The 13920-nt window shown below is 40.6% G+C and overlaps 1 pseudogene; it reads right to left on the reverse strand.

Annotated features, from left to right (window-relative positions):
• Window positions 1-639: 639 nt before the first annotated feature.
• LOC115133335 (serine protease HTRA3-like) lies at window positions 640-12852 on the reverse strand (annotated as a pseudogene).
• Window positions 12853-13920: the final 1068 nt, after the last annotated feature.

Below are 13920 nucleotides of genomic sequence, written 5' to 3' on the forward strand. Positions count from 1 at the left end.
ATCCACCTCTGGCCTGCTCGCCTCCCTACCACTGAGGAAGTACAGTTCCCGCTCAGCCCAGTCAAAACTGTTCGCTGCTCTGGCCCCCAATGGTGGAACAAACTCCCTCACGACGCCAGGACAGCGGAGTCAATCACCACCTTCCGGAGACACCTGAAACCCCACCTCTTTAAGGAATACCTAGGATAGGATAAAGTAATCCTTCTCACCCCCCTTAAAAGACTTAGATGCACTATTGTAAAGTGGCTGTTCCACTGGATGTCATAAGGTGAAAGCACCAATTTGTAAGTCGCTCTGGATAAGAGTGTCTGCTAAATGACTTAAATGTAAATGTAAATTTATTTTTAGGACCCTTAACTTAACATAAATACATCTTCACCTTACCCGATGACCGATTGTGCTGGTGAAGGATGGAAAAGTATGCCCCCTTGTCTGTCTGTCTGTCTGTCTATCTATATATATATATATATATATATATATATAGCGCAGCCACAATAACCTGATTGTACTTAAACAAGGCTAAGCTCCTTACAGCCTGCAGCAGTAAACATTCCTAACTTCCTCGTCAACCATGTCCAAGTACAGCAGAATGTAGTCAAAGGAATCCCACCCACACACACATGTACGCACACACACGTCTCACTGGATCTAATGCAAGAACATCCTACACAGCAATTTATTTGATTTTATACACATTATAAAAAGTAGCAAAAACTAAAACAATCACTCCCATTGACATAGCCTGTTGGTAAGGAATCCAGATTTGTAAACATTCAATCTGTTCTTAAGTCATGATGATTAAGATATACGTAACTGACTGTAAAGGGAATTGATTTATTCATGCTATAAGCACAGGTCAATGTTGTAAAGTGTTTATAAAACTGCTTATAGCACCTTTACAAACCCTTTATAAACCCATAGGACATTAATGTAAAGTGTTCCCAATGGGTCGGTTATAGTAGAAGACATCAAGAATCCAGTAACAGTGAGATTCAAACAGACATTTGCTTACATTTTACCAGTTGAATAACAATGTGGTCTTTCTTTCAACTTCTAACTGAACATTTCTGACCAAATTCTGGTCTTTCTTTCAAAGTATAACTGACCCAAAAACAACATTAACAGATGATTATGGAATGGTTTCAAACGGAAAGCATTGGACACATAGCTACTGTACTCGCATGTACAGAAATAAGTTCTGTTCAACAGATTTTTAAAAAAGGCCATAAAAGCAGTGTAACAATGGACGAATCTTTGAATTAAACTACATGCTAAACTTGTCTTACCAATGATCAGTTGCATTGGGAGTAAGTGAGTCTCAAAAAACAGCTGGTATGCTTTGACAAAGACAGATGATACAAAACACAAATACAACAATACTAAAAATCAAGTGTTTCATTTCACTGGGCGTTCCAACATTCAGTCCTAAATGCATCCAGACCCCAGAGAGTTTTCTGGCTGGATTTACCAAGCAAGGGTCAGTCAGTCTCTGTTGTTTCCAGATCAAGGTTCCAACAAACACAGTTTTCGGTTTCTTGACTTGTTTGTTGAGCGTTCTCCCCTTGGCTCGGAGTAGTTAAAAGTCACCCTTTAGGCACCGAGTTAGGATCAGTTTTACCCTCCCAAACCAAATACAAACTGATCTTAGGTCAGTGACTATAGGGGCAGCTTTATCAGTGTATAGGGCTCTCAACCAGAGTTTTTGTTTTGTTTTGTTTGGTCAGTATACTTTTTCAGTCTCATGGGTTCCACACCACGGTTGCTGTGATTACTGCATGAAGACGTCGCCTGGCTCGATGCTGAACAGCTGGGAGCATGTTCATGAGTGACGTTCTAACGTTTACAGAATGGTCCGATAGAAATATATCTTGAATACAGTATTCCTGGTCAATGTCTTCATGTTTACTGGGTTACTGCATAATGACATCAGGCTGGATGTTGAAGAGCAGGTCGTCGTTGCCCCTCCTGACCTCCAGCAGCAGGGCTGTCTCCTCCGTGAGCGCACCTTGTAGATCAGCTGTGGTCAGCAGAGGACGGCCGTTCAGCTTCACGATGATGTCACTGTCTCGGATACCACCTCTGTGTGTAGAAAGGAGGATGAGGGTAAAAACACATTATTTTGAGATGAGGAAGGCTATAGTGCAAAGAGAGACACGTGGGTAAAGATATTAAAAGTATGAAAGAGAGTGATAAATTACTCCTTTAAGAAAACCAAGAGATGTAATGAAATAGTCCATGCTAAATTCCCATACAAAGTCACCTTGACCCTTCTCAGGGAAACTATGCTATTTGCACAGTGTATGGTAGCTTTGACTGAGGCCACCTACTTCTGTGCAGGAGAGTGAGGCACCACTTCATGGACGTAGATCCCACTAGAGACATCAGGGAAGTCTGGGTTCTGCTGCTTCAGCTCCTCAACCAGCCTACACCAAGACGAATTAGAAACGTCTGTCTTGGTTTAACACACTATTATTGGTAACTGTAGTATTGCACAGTGTCATTCTTGCATAAGACTTACGCTGGGTTGATGGTGAGCATCCTTATTCCAATGAACCGTTTCTTCAATGATCTCACTTCTATAAAAGAAAAAAACAATAATTTGCCTTTAACATACATAATAATACATGATTTGCCTTTGTTGAATTATAATGTGATCATACCAGTAGCTAATAGCTGTCTGGCTATCTCAGACATAGTTACCTTTGCTCTGCTTGTCCATTGATTCGTTGAGGAAGTGTGTTGTCCTATCAGAGGGGAGGTGCGGGCCTACCTTTGCTCTGCTTGTCCATTGATTCCTTGAGGAAGCGTGTGATCCTATCAGAAGGGATGGCGAAGGAGATCCCAGCAGCCACTTTCAGAGTGTTGATGCCAATCACCTCCCCGTCCTGGTGGCAGTCAGACAAACAACTTAACAGAGTGTTACGAATAGGAACTGGATCACAACTGATACCGATCACCTCCCCGTCCTGATGGCAGACAATACAGGGTGACAGGTTATTAGGGTTTTTAGAACAGGGCTGGCTTCATTGAATTAAATAGAACACTACAATAGACATTAACATCCTGGTAACGTGACCAAAAAGATGGCCATCTTGGGATACTTTCATACTGGTGTATTTAAAAAAGCTCTATGGCTGTCTCACTACTGCCTCTACTCAATATCAATCACAGTGAAGATCGTGAAAAAGTGTTGGGGGCCCGACATAACACTTACCAAGTTAACTAGAGGTCCGCCTGAATTTCCATACTGAGAAAATATCAAAAACAATAAATCAATCAATTATTCAGTCAATCAATGGGATGTGTATGTAGTTGTCTGACAGCTAGACAGCCTTTTGAGTTGGTTATAAGTGAAGTCTGCTATAATTGCCCTTTAAATAAAGTTAAGCTAAATTGAATAGAATTGATTGTCTCACGTTGATGATGGCGTCCGTCTGTATATAGTCCATGTCAGAGTCTCTGATGCCCAGCTCCTTCCCGTCTCTCTGTGCAGTGCTCACGATCCCTGTGGTAACCGTGTTCTGAGAGCGAAGGGGCTGCCAATGGCAACCACAAACTCACCAGGTCTAAGGTCGGCCGAGTGGCCTAGCAACAGCACCGGGAGCTTTTTCTGAGAGGGAGGAAGGGGATAGAAAGAGAGGGGTGACGGAGAGAAGCGTTAAAGGGGGGGGGGGGGGGGCTCTTGTGTGTGTGTTTGCATGTGGCAAGCGTTTGTACATTCAGTACACAGTTACAGTCACTAACCCTTCCAGATAATATGTGTCTTAAAGTCACCTAGGCTATCTAACTTCTTTCGACCAATTAGCTTCAGCTGGCTGGTGTGCAACCTTGGCAAAGTTGGTTTGACATTGGATAGATAGCCTATCTCTGGGGCTAGTTAGGGACGGTCAATAAACTCCACAACGGAATTGAGACAATATTTTTATGTTGCACATCTTTTAGTTGTCTCATTAAATGCTTTCAATATTTGTATATTAATTATCCTTTTTAAACTTTGTAGTACATTTTGACACTAGAATACATGTTTCTGACTCATATCGTGATGTGAGATTCAGAAATAGAGTTAAAGAGAGAGGGACCGGGCTGTGTAGGAATTCTTTGAGGTCTTTCTCACTGCTCACGCGTTTCCCTGTCTTTCTCTCTGTAGGCAGATCCATTGTTTTGGAGACTTTAGGGGCTTTCGTTGATTGAACACTTACGTAATATGGTTGACCGGCCCATCTTAAAATCCCCCTACTTATCCCTAAAGTGGTAGGGTCCGTGTCATAATCTATGCACCTGGGCCTAAAACATTCAGCTACACCCAGGGGTGAATTGAATTGAACTGTGTTTCACCACGCCTGATTAATCCTATCACAAACAGGATATGACATCAGTCATAACTATTTGTGACCTCAGACATTCATGACATCCATCAAATAGCTATTCATCTCATTAACGTACAGGAATTCACTCTGGGTTTTTTCTTTTCTTTGTTGTTTCTTTGTTCCTATTCCCCCTGTTTTTAACAGTAAGACCTTCTTATTGTAGAATACAATACAGCTATTATGTGAACCAGAACATAGTATTTGGACGGTTCCATTTGAAAAAATTCAGCGTCAGTCTTCCTCTAACCACAAACATTGTTGTCGCATATGTCTCAGTACGTTGAACAATAGGTCTAGAGATCTGACACTAGGCCTATGCATAAGAACACGCCTAAAACAAAAAAGCAGCATGTCTTTTGTCGGACTCTTACGCAATATCTAATTCAGAAAGTAAACAACCTTTCAATTCCAATTGGATTAGGAATTTCAGTGTACTTCCTGAATTGACTGGAATTGAAATGAAATTGACCCCAATCCTGAGACACATTCCTCTCACCAGTGGGTTGACTTTGATGGTGGCGATGTCTGACTTCTTATCGATGTCCTTGATGGTCGCTTCGTAAACGTCACCGTTGTGCATCTGGACCTTGAGCTGCTGACGGCCCGACACAGGCCTGGTGCTGGAGACTACATGGGCGTTGGTCACTATCAAACCTGTGTCTGACATCACAAAGCCTGACCCACTGGACAGAGGGACATTCCGGCCGAACAGAGGGTGCCTGGGGGTCAAGAGGTCAATATAGAGCTCAAAAGAGGTCAAGATAGAACAACAACAATACAAGAGTTTACTGTGATGGGTTTTGTGTTTATTGCTTATGATGAGAGATTACATAACATCTACACTGTTGTGAAGTTACTACCTGTTAGTTATATGTGATACAAATGATTATTTTGGTTCAACCATCATTACACATACTTTACAGAAACAACACACACTGTAGTACGACATAAGATTGTGCGTGAGTCTGCCTACACAAACACACTGTACCTGAGGAAAAGTTCAATGTGGACAACAGCCGGCGCAATCTTCTCAACCACGTCAGCGATGAAGTTAAACTTGTACCTGGGACTGGTGGGGTGTGAAGTACCTATACTAGCGGGAAGAATTACTCATGTTAATAATATAACACAGTCGCTCCTCTACACTCTCACCTCTCCAGCAATAGTACGATCGCTTCTTAACATGTTACCTGCCACCTTATGTGCAGGAAAAGAATATATTGGAAATGCTTTACTTAAACCATCCACATATAATGATGTATAACTTGTTATAAGCATGTGAGCCTTAATAATGTTGTGTAACGCTTTTATTAAATGCACTGCTTAAAAGTGGTCACAAAGTATTTTAATTTTACTAGGCAAGTCAGTTAAGAACAATTATTTTCAACGAGGGCCTAGGAACAGTGGGTTAACTGCCTGTTCAAGGGCAGAACGACAGATTTTGTACCTTGTCAGCTCGGGGATTTGAACTTGCAACCTTTCGGTTACTAGTCCAATGCTCTAACCACTAGGCTACCCTGCCGCCCCCGGGGCCAGGAGTGTTTTCAGGTTTGATCAAGTGGTCAGTAAAAACTTGACTTTAAAAATAGCCACAAGAACAGCAACAACAACAACATTAAAATAGCAATAACACATTTTTTTTTGTCCGACGAGTACAGGTTCTTAGGTGAACTTCCTTTGCAATACCCTTCAATATTTGTTTTCTATACTCCACCCCTTACTACATGAAACCTCAGTAATTTGGTATAAAAACAGCTGGGTAGTTTCACCGGGCTGCGCTCCTTCAGGGCCATGAAAAAGCCTTAGTGGCCTGTGCGTGAGTGTGTGTGCTTGTGTGTGTGGCGTGCTGCAGTAAACTAATGTTAATTACGGTCGGTTATTTCCAGCACATGGCGGTCTGCTCCGCTGGCTGGCGTTCGTTCTCCTCAGCTGACCGTGGTTTCCTGTGACTAGACTGCCTTGGCTATGTGTGTGTGCGTGTATGTGCATGCATGTGTGCGTGCGTATGATCGCCTTGGCTCGTATAAACAATCAGGTTACACAGCTGATTTTAGAGAGCAGACAAACAACACACCCTGTCCTGGAACTAGCTGGCAGTGTACTAGTGACCTAAATATGAAAAGCATGATGTCCATTCAGTTACTCCTTTTCATCTCATGCAGTGTTAGCAGGGCCAGGAGTTTTTCCTGCACAGATGACCTGCTCAGGAAAAACTTTCTATAACTATGGTCCAGAGTTTTTCTTAGTCAGGTCACATGGTCAGGGAAAAACTCCTGTCTCTACATTTTAGACTCTACATGGCTCTACATCTGGCTCTACATTTTAGACTCTACGTGGCTCTACATTTTAGATGACATGGCTCTACATCTGGCTCTACATTTTAGAACTATTCCCAACACATCCTATCCATTTGCTAATCAAATATTTGGCTATGGTCATCCTCCTAACCAATTGTAAATTGTTGGGTAAGGGGGTGTAGAATTAAACATGCAAGCAAAGGGGAATCTCAGAAGAGCATATTTCAGCACTAGGCTACAAATTGGCCCTCTTCAGTTGGCTAATCAAGCATTAGAAAACCAAACCAGTGGATGGCACAATCTTGACAGTAACCATGGAAAAACCCAACTCGGCCATTATTCTAGCCTGCTCCCAGATTTGTTTGTGCTGTTTTGTTTGGGACTACAGGCTACTATTATCCTGAGTGGTGGCCAAAAAGCTTTGAGATGACTCTGGAAAATGTGTTTTTTGATCGAAGAACAGTTTGAAGATACTAAACATGTCATTAGCCCTGAAGGCCAGCCCCTCCTAATGATAATGACAAGATAATTTTAGGTTTAGTCTAAAGTGGTAGTAGGCCTATCTGAAATAACTCAAGGATGACTTGTGTTGAAATACATGTTGTACGTTGAATGGGTTCATATGATGATATAGTATTTGACTGAAGTAAGGATGAGTAATTCTTTTGCCCAATTATTATGGCTGATCAAAATATCCGTTAGTGGAAAAAGATCAGAATTGGCCAGCCTGTTTAAACATAGCCATATAGACTGAGACATGAGGCAAGTGAAAAGTATGTGAGATCTGAGAAGTAAAAACAACATGTAAACAGTACTCCTCTCCTAGTACTACTTATAGATATCTCTACTCCTAACTCAACAATCCCACACTGTAATGATCCGTTTAGTTAAAGGAAACTTAAGTAATTGGCCAATTATTGGAGAAATTCAGATAACATTCCACCAATCACAAATCTTTATGTGTGTGTTCTCTACAAAGCCCTTCATTCTACTTGGCTCATGGATGATTTCGACCAATGAGCAGATCAGATTAGGTGCAGAAATCTCATCAGTCAGTCATCCTTATCCCTCTTCTTACAAACTCCATGTACTCAGTCATATGAGCAGACATTGGTCTTTCAATCTTGGGTCATGGGTCTTTCAATTTTTCAAACACATCTATTGGTTCCATTGCACCAGGTAAGCTCAATCAAGCCCAATTGCACAGTCAAAATGATTTCAAATAGTAGTTGAACCCAAGTCTGCTACATGCTTTAAAAGTACCTCACACCATTAAGCCCTCTTGTGATCAAATCGGATATGCCATAATTTTTCATAGGCCTTCCTGCTTCCTGTAAAGTATCCTTAGGTAAACAGTGATGTCTATGCGACACATTACAATCCAATTCTGTTTCCCTCATTAGTGAGAAAGTATTATTTGGGTCAGGTCAAATAATTGCCCAATTTGAAAGGCCTATCTTTCAATGAATTCGGTGTACGAGAAACTATATCTTATTATTTATTATTATCTATTTATACAGAAAATTGGTATAAAACCTGTATAAACTCTATTTATAATGATATGACAATATTTTAGGTTGACTATAATTCCATTACACAATTTCTAAGACATCACATGCCTAACTTTTATTTTCCTGCAAAAGTAAAAGCAAGGAATGCATTACGTATGCCTATACTGCCATTAATTTAAATTAAACTGGTTTTGGATTTCTCTCTGACCGAAATGGCTGCCATTTTTGCCCCATTATGGAACTTTGAGTTGATGACATATCCCCTCTAGTAATTTAATAGAATCTCTATGGTGGTACATTCTTTTAAACAAAGGGTGGGTCTAATCCTGAATGCTGATGAGTTAAAATTGCATTCCAACTGGAATAACTCAATGACTTGTGTGCAAATACACGTTGTAAGTTAAATGGGTTCATATGTTGGTATAGTATTAGACTGAATAATACCATATCATCATATGCTAATGTCATACACATATTCACTACTGTTCAAAAGATTGGGGTCACTTAGAAATGTCCTTGTTGTTGAAAGAAAAGCACATCAAAATAACATCAAATTGATCAGAAATAGGGTGTAGACATTGTTAATGTTGTAAATCACTATTGTAGCTGGAAACGGTAGATTTTTTATGGAATATTTACATAGGCGTAAAAAGGCCCATTATCGGCATCCATCACTTCTACGTTCCAATGGCACGTTGTGTTAGCTAATCCAAGTTTATCCTTTTAAAAGGCTAATTGATCATTAGAAAACCCTTTTGCAATTATGTTAGCACACCTGACAACTATTGTTCTGATTAAATAAGAAATAAAAAATGGGCTTTCTTAGACTAGTTGAGTATCTGGAGCATCAGTATTAGTGAGTTCGGTTACAGGCTCAAAATGGCTAGAAACAAAGACCTTTCTTCTGAAATTCGTCAGTCTATTCCTGTTCTGAGAAATTAAGGCTATTCCATGCGAGAAATGGCCAAGAAACTGAAGATCTCGTGCAACACTGTGTACTACTCTCTTCACAGAACAGCGCAAACTGGCCCTAACCAGAATAGAAAGAGGAGTGGGAAGCCCCGGTGCACAACTGAGCAAGAGAACAAGTACATTAGAGTGTCTAGTTTGAGAAACAGACACCTCACAAGTCCTCAACTGGCAGCTTCATTAAATAGTACGGGTAAAACACCAGTCTCAACGTCAACAGTGAAGAGGCAACTCCGGAATGCAAGCTTTCTTGGCAGAGTTGCAAAGAAAAAGCCATATCTCAGACTGGCCAATAAAAATAAAAGACTAAGATGGGCAAAAGAACACAGACACTGGACAAAGGAACTTTGCCTAGAAGGCCAGCATCCCGGAGTTTCTTTCAAAAACAAGGACATTTCTAAATGAGCCCAAACTTTTGAACAGTAGTGTGTATCATATCATATACGGTTTGCAACACCCGTGCCAATATATCCTCCAAATACCGTCTTCTTGGGCATTATGAAAACGTTCTGAATGGAAACCAAGGCAACTGCCACCTTTGGCCAGGAAATGCCTATAACCTCCTGAGACCCAGCAATTTTATGGTAAGTGTGTGTAATTGTGTAATTATCATATTTGTGAGTTTGATATTCAGATTTTTTCTATATGTAAATATCTCAGGAATAGTTTGGTGAGGTTACTGAGCAGTCCCAGCTAGCACATAACGTTCTGACAACCATGTGTTTCTTAGGGCTTGGTGAGAGCGTTGTTGTCCTATCGTTGTATTGCATTCAAACTTCCCCCAACATTCTCAGAATGGTCATTCTGGGAATGGTCTCTTAACTTGACAAAATAACGTTATTTTCTTGGTATTTTATTACTTTAACGGAACACTTCATAAAAGTTCAAAAATAGTTACATTATATAATTTTTTTGGTAATGTTCTAAGGAACGTTTTCAAAACTGCTTTGACATTGGGTATGTTCTCTGTGTGAATTTCAATACTTCAGCATAACGTTTCCTACAGGTTTCCTTATGGTTCTATTTAAAGCAACATTCTCAAATTTTTCAGAGAACAATAAGAAACAACGTTCTTCTGTGGAAATGTCAGTGCTTCAGCATAACCTTTCATACAGGTTTCCTGATGGTTCTATTTAAAGTCATGTTCTCAGAACATTCAGAGAACATTAAGAAACAACGTTCTTCTGTGGGAATATCAGTACTTCAGCATAGCGTTTTCTGCAGGTTTCCTTAATGTTATATTTAAAGTCGTGTTCTCGGAACATTTTAAGAAAACTTTCCATTAAAAAAAAACACAAGAAAACATTAGTAACATTCAAAAAACGTTCTAAGAATGTTATTTAAAAACATATACATTCCGTTCTCAGCGTCAACAGAATTCTCTCTAACCTCTTATCTTGTTAAGTGTGTTCAGGTGTGTTGGCCGCACCCACTAACTAGCCGCACCTGATCTTAACGTTTCCTTTGAAATGGGTTCTGTTTGAAAAGACTAAAATGAACAGCTTTGTATAAGTTTAAAATAAACCATGGCATACTAGCTCCATCCTGGTGGTGCAGTAGACTAATTCCATGGATAGAGAACAGATTATAATAGTGTTTGAATCTCACTAATGCCATGCCACAGTAAAAAATAAATGTGTTTGCATGATTAATGCGAATGAATTTCCAAGTGTCCTATCTGTGCTTGAAGTTCAAAACAGTTAACCTAAGCTAGCAGTCTTATTAAAAGTCTTATTGACACATTCAGTGAAAGTTTTAAGGAAGTTATTCAAAAACCTCCAAATTACCTTTACATTTAGAATGTTATTTAATTACATTCAAATAACATAATTGTAGTTCTCAGAATGTTAATAAAACCTCCCAGGAAAACATTCAGGGAACCATAGTAAAACGTTCTCAGAACCTCCCTGCAACCTAAAATTAACATGCCCAGAGCGAGATACATTTTCACTTCTCAGAACATTAATTTTTAAAAACATTTTACCAGTCAGGCTTTGTTCCCAGAACCAACGGGAAACCAAAAACTTACATTGAAGCCACTTCTAAGGAACCAAATGTGCTAGCATTATATAGGAGCTAAATAACAATAAGAGCTAAATAACAATAATAAATGTCCTCTGTAGTGGACATCAGGATGTGCCAACTATGTTTTGTGTCTACTGTCCCCATTTACTGTCATGTTTATTTTACTTAATGGCCACTACAATGCACATACAATAACAATAATAATTTTGTTATTTTTTCAGTTTTTTCACACTAAACGCTTTTGTTTTTGCTGGGTATTAAGGAGGAAAAAAGAACACAGGAAAGGCTGATAAAAAAATAGACAGGAAAACAAACATTACATTCTGACAAGTGAACTCAGTCATTCAGTGGCTGGTCATTAGTTTCATCGTGTGAGACTGTAATCTATAGGGAGTCTGGCTGAGAATAATGATGGTGATCAGTTTCGCTCCCCCAATCTTAAACTAAATGATTTGGAGAAACACAAACCTGGCCTCAGGTCAGTGTCTAGGGGCAAAGTTGTAGGGTTTAACTTTAATGACCCAGACAGTCTGCTGTCTTCCCCTTTTGACAAAGGAGGTGTTTAGGGGTTGCTAATTATATTCCTCTATCCTAGACTATATTTATGTCTCAAATGGCACCCTATTCCCTATATAGTGCATTGAGCCCCCCCAAAAAGTAGTGCACTATATATAAACATCTATTACATTATCCATCCATGTCTATTGCATGAAGTGCAACAGTGTTTGCAGCCCATACATTTCTGCTGTTACTGATTAATGTTGAGCTACAGTATGCCTGTATGTTGCAACTGTTATTGTTGTTTTCTTTTTAGACACAAATGACTTACCTTTGTTATTGTTGATTTCGCATGGTCCCTTCTGGACGGAGGTGATGGCAGGCAGCCCCTGCTGCAGAGCCTTCCTACTCTGCGCCTTCAGCTGACACACGTTCCCGTAGGTAACGCCGTCACTGCCGCAAACTTTGTGACCCAATTTGCACTGACAAAAGCCCTTGGCTAGCCGCTTTCCGGCCGGGTGCTTGCATTCGAGTCCATCACCGCAGGGTAGGTCATCTTTGCGCCCGCATGGGTCGCTTTCTCCCTGGGCGCAAACCAGGCAGCAGTTGCATCGGTCTGGAACGTACCCCATCGCGCAGCTAGGGCTGGGGCAAGTGCTCACGTCGCACCGCTCCGAGCATTTTGGGTTGGGCTCAGCCCCGACGAAGTTCATGATATAGTAAAGAACCGTAGCAAACAGTAGGACCTGCATCGTTTGCGATCAAGTGCAGTGGAGATATGAGAAAATAAAAACTATAAAATAATAACAAATAATGTTAGGCTAAGTATTTACACAGTCATGTTCGTGGTAAAACGGTCGCCGGTCATTTGGGAAGATTGAACAACGAGCAACACTCCACACTTTTACGCATCTCTTTCACAAGACTGTCGAGATACAATTACGCTTGCAGGGCAGACATCCGGGATTTTCTTAAAACGGAAAAGTTGTCAACTCATATGCAGCCGCCCGTGGTTGATCCAGATTAAATGGGAAACATTATCCTAAAGGAGTGGAAACTGATCCCAAATATGCCGTTATTGTGCGTCTAACCGATGCACTGGCTGGCGCTATATTTGCAATGAACACCAATGAGTCTCAGCACAGCAGTGCGGTGCCTTTTGTTTTTTCAGTTTTTTAAAGATCCAATATCATTCGTTGCGTCTGGTCTGGCTCTGCCCCTCCAAAGCGCAAGTGATCTTGACCAACCACCATGTCACAAGAGGACAACAATGGAAATCAATCCCAGACTGTATTATGTGTTATCTTCGATTATTTTATTTGTCTTTTTCAAGTTTTATGTGTGCTTGTTTTTAAAATCGTCGAATTAATAAACTAAGCCAAAGTAGCTCCGCAAAGTAGGAGGTCGTTGACAATAAAAACGCGACCCCAGGAGGCGGAGCGTTGGACCCTCTTGACCACGCATAACTCTTCGGTCTACTCTTTACCATATCTAGCATGAACGTTGTCATCATACCTTGAGATGCATGACTTGGAAATTAACGTTGTTGTCAGTAGCAACACAACCTGGACAATATTATACATGGGGGCCCAAAAAAGTGTCGAAATATTGATGTAAATGATTGGGTCTCTGTCAAACAACATGGGCATCCATGCAGCTAGTGACTAATCTGACACATTCTATTTTTCCCCTTTTCAAAACATTAAGTAATCCATTCCTCAGTCTGGATGTGAATGAGTGCATGGGTTGCGTCCCAAATGGCACCCTATTCCCTATATAGCAGACTACTTTTGAGTTTTGAGCCTTATGGGCCCTCAAATGGCACCCTATTCCCTATATAGCAGACTAATTTTGAGCCTTATGGGCCCTCAAATGGCACCCTATTCCCTATATAGCAGACTACTTTTGAGCCTTATGGGCCCTATGTGCCATTTAGGACACATGCTGTATAGTACCATGTTTTTATAAGTACCCCTTTTAAGGACAATTTAAGATGACCAGCCAGTACCGGCATAATGGCAGATGTGGTTCTGTATTTAGCACATACTTCTTTCTTTCTCCCTCTCTCTCTTGTTCTCTCTCTAAGGGGAATGGGCATAACATGGTTAGAGCTAATAAATGTTTGTCATGGTAGATAAGTGAGGGTGTCCACCAAGTCATATGGGACGCATCCCAAATAGCACCCTATCCCCTGTATAGTGCATTACTTTAAACCACGGCCCATAGTGGGTATGTTAATTTGAAAACTCAATG

This window comes from Oncorhynchus nerka, linkage group LG8 (genome assembly GCF_034236695.1).
Source record: "Oncorhynchus nerka isolate Pitt River linkage group LG8, Oner_Uvic_2.0, whole genome shotgun sequence".
NCBI classification, from domain to species: domain Eukaryota; kingdom Metazoa; phylum Chordata; class Actinopteri; order Salmoniformes; family Salmonidae; genus Oncorhynchus; species Oncorhynchus nerka.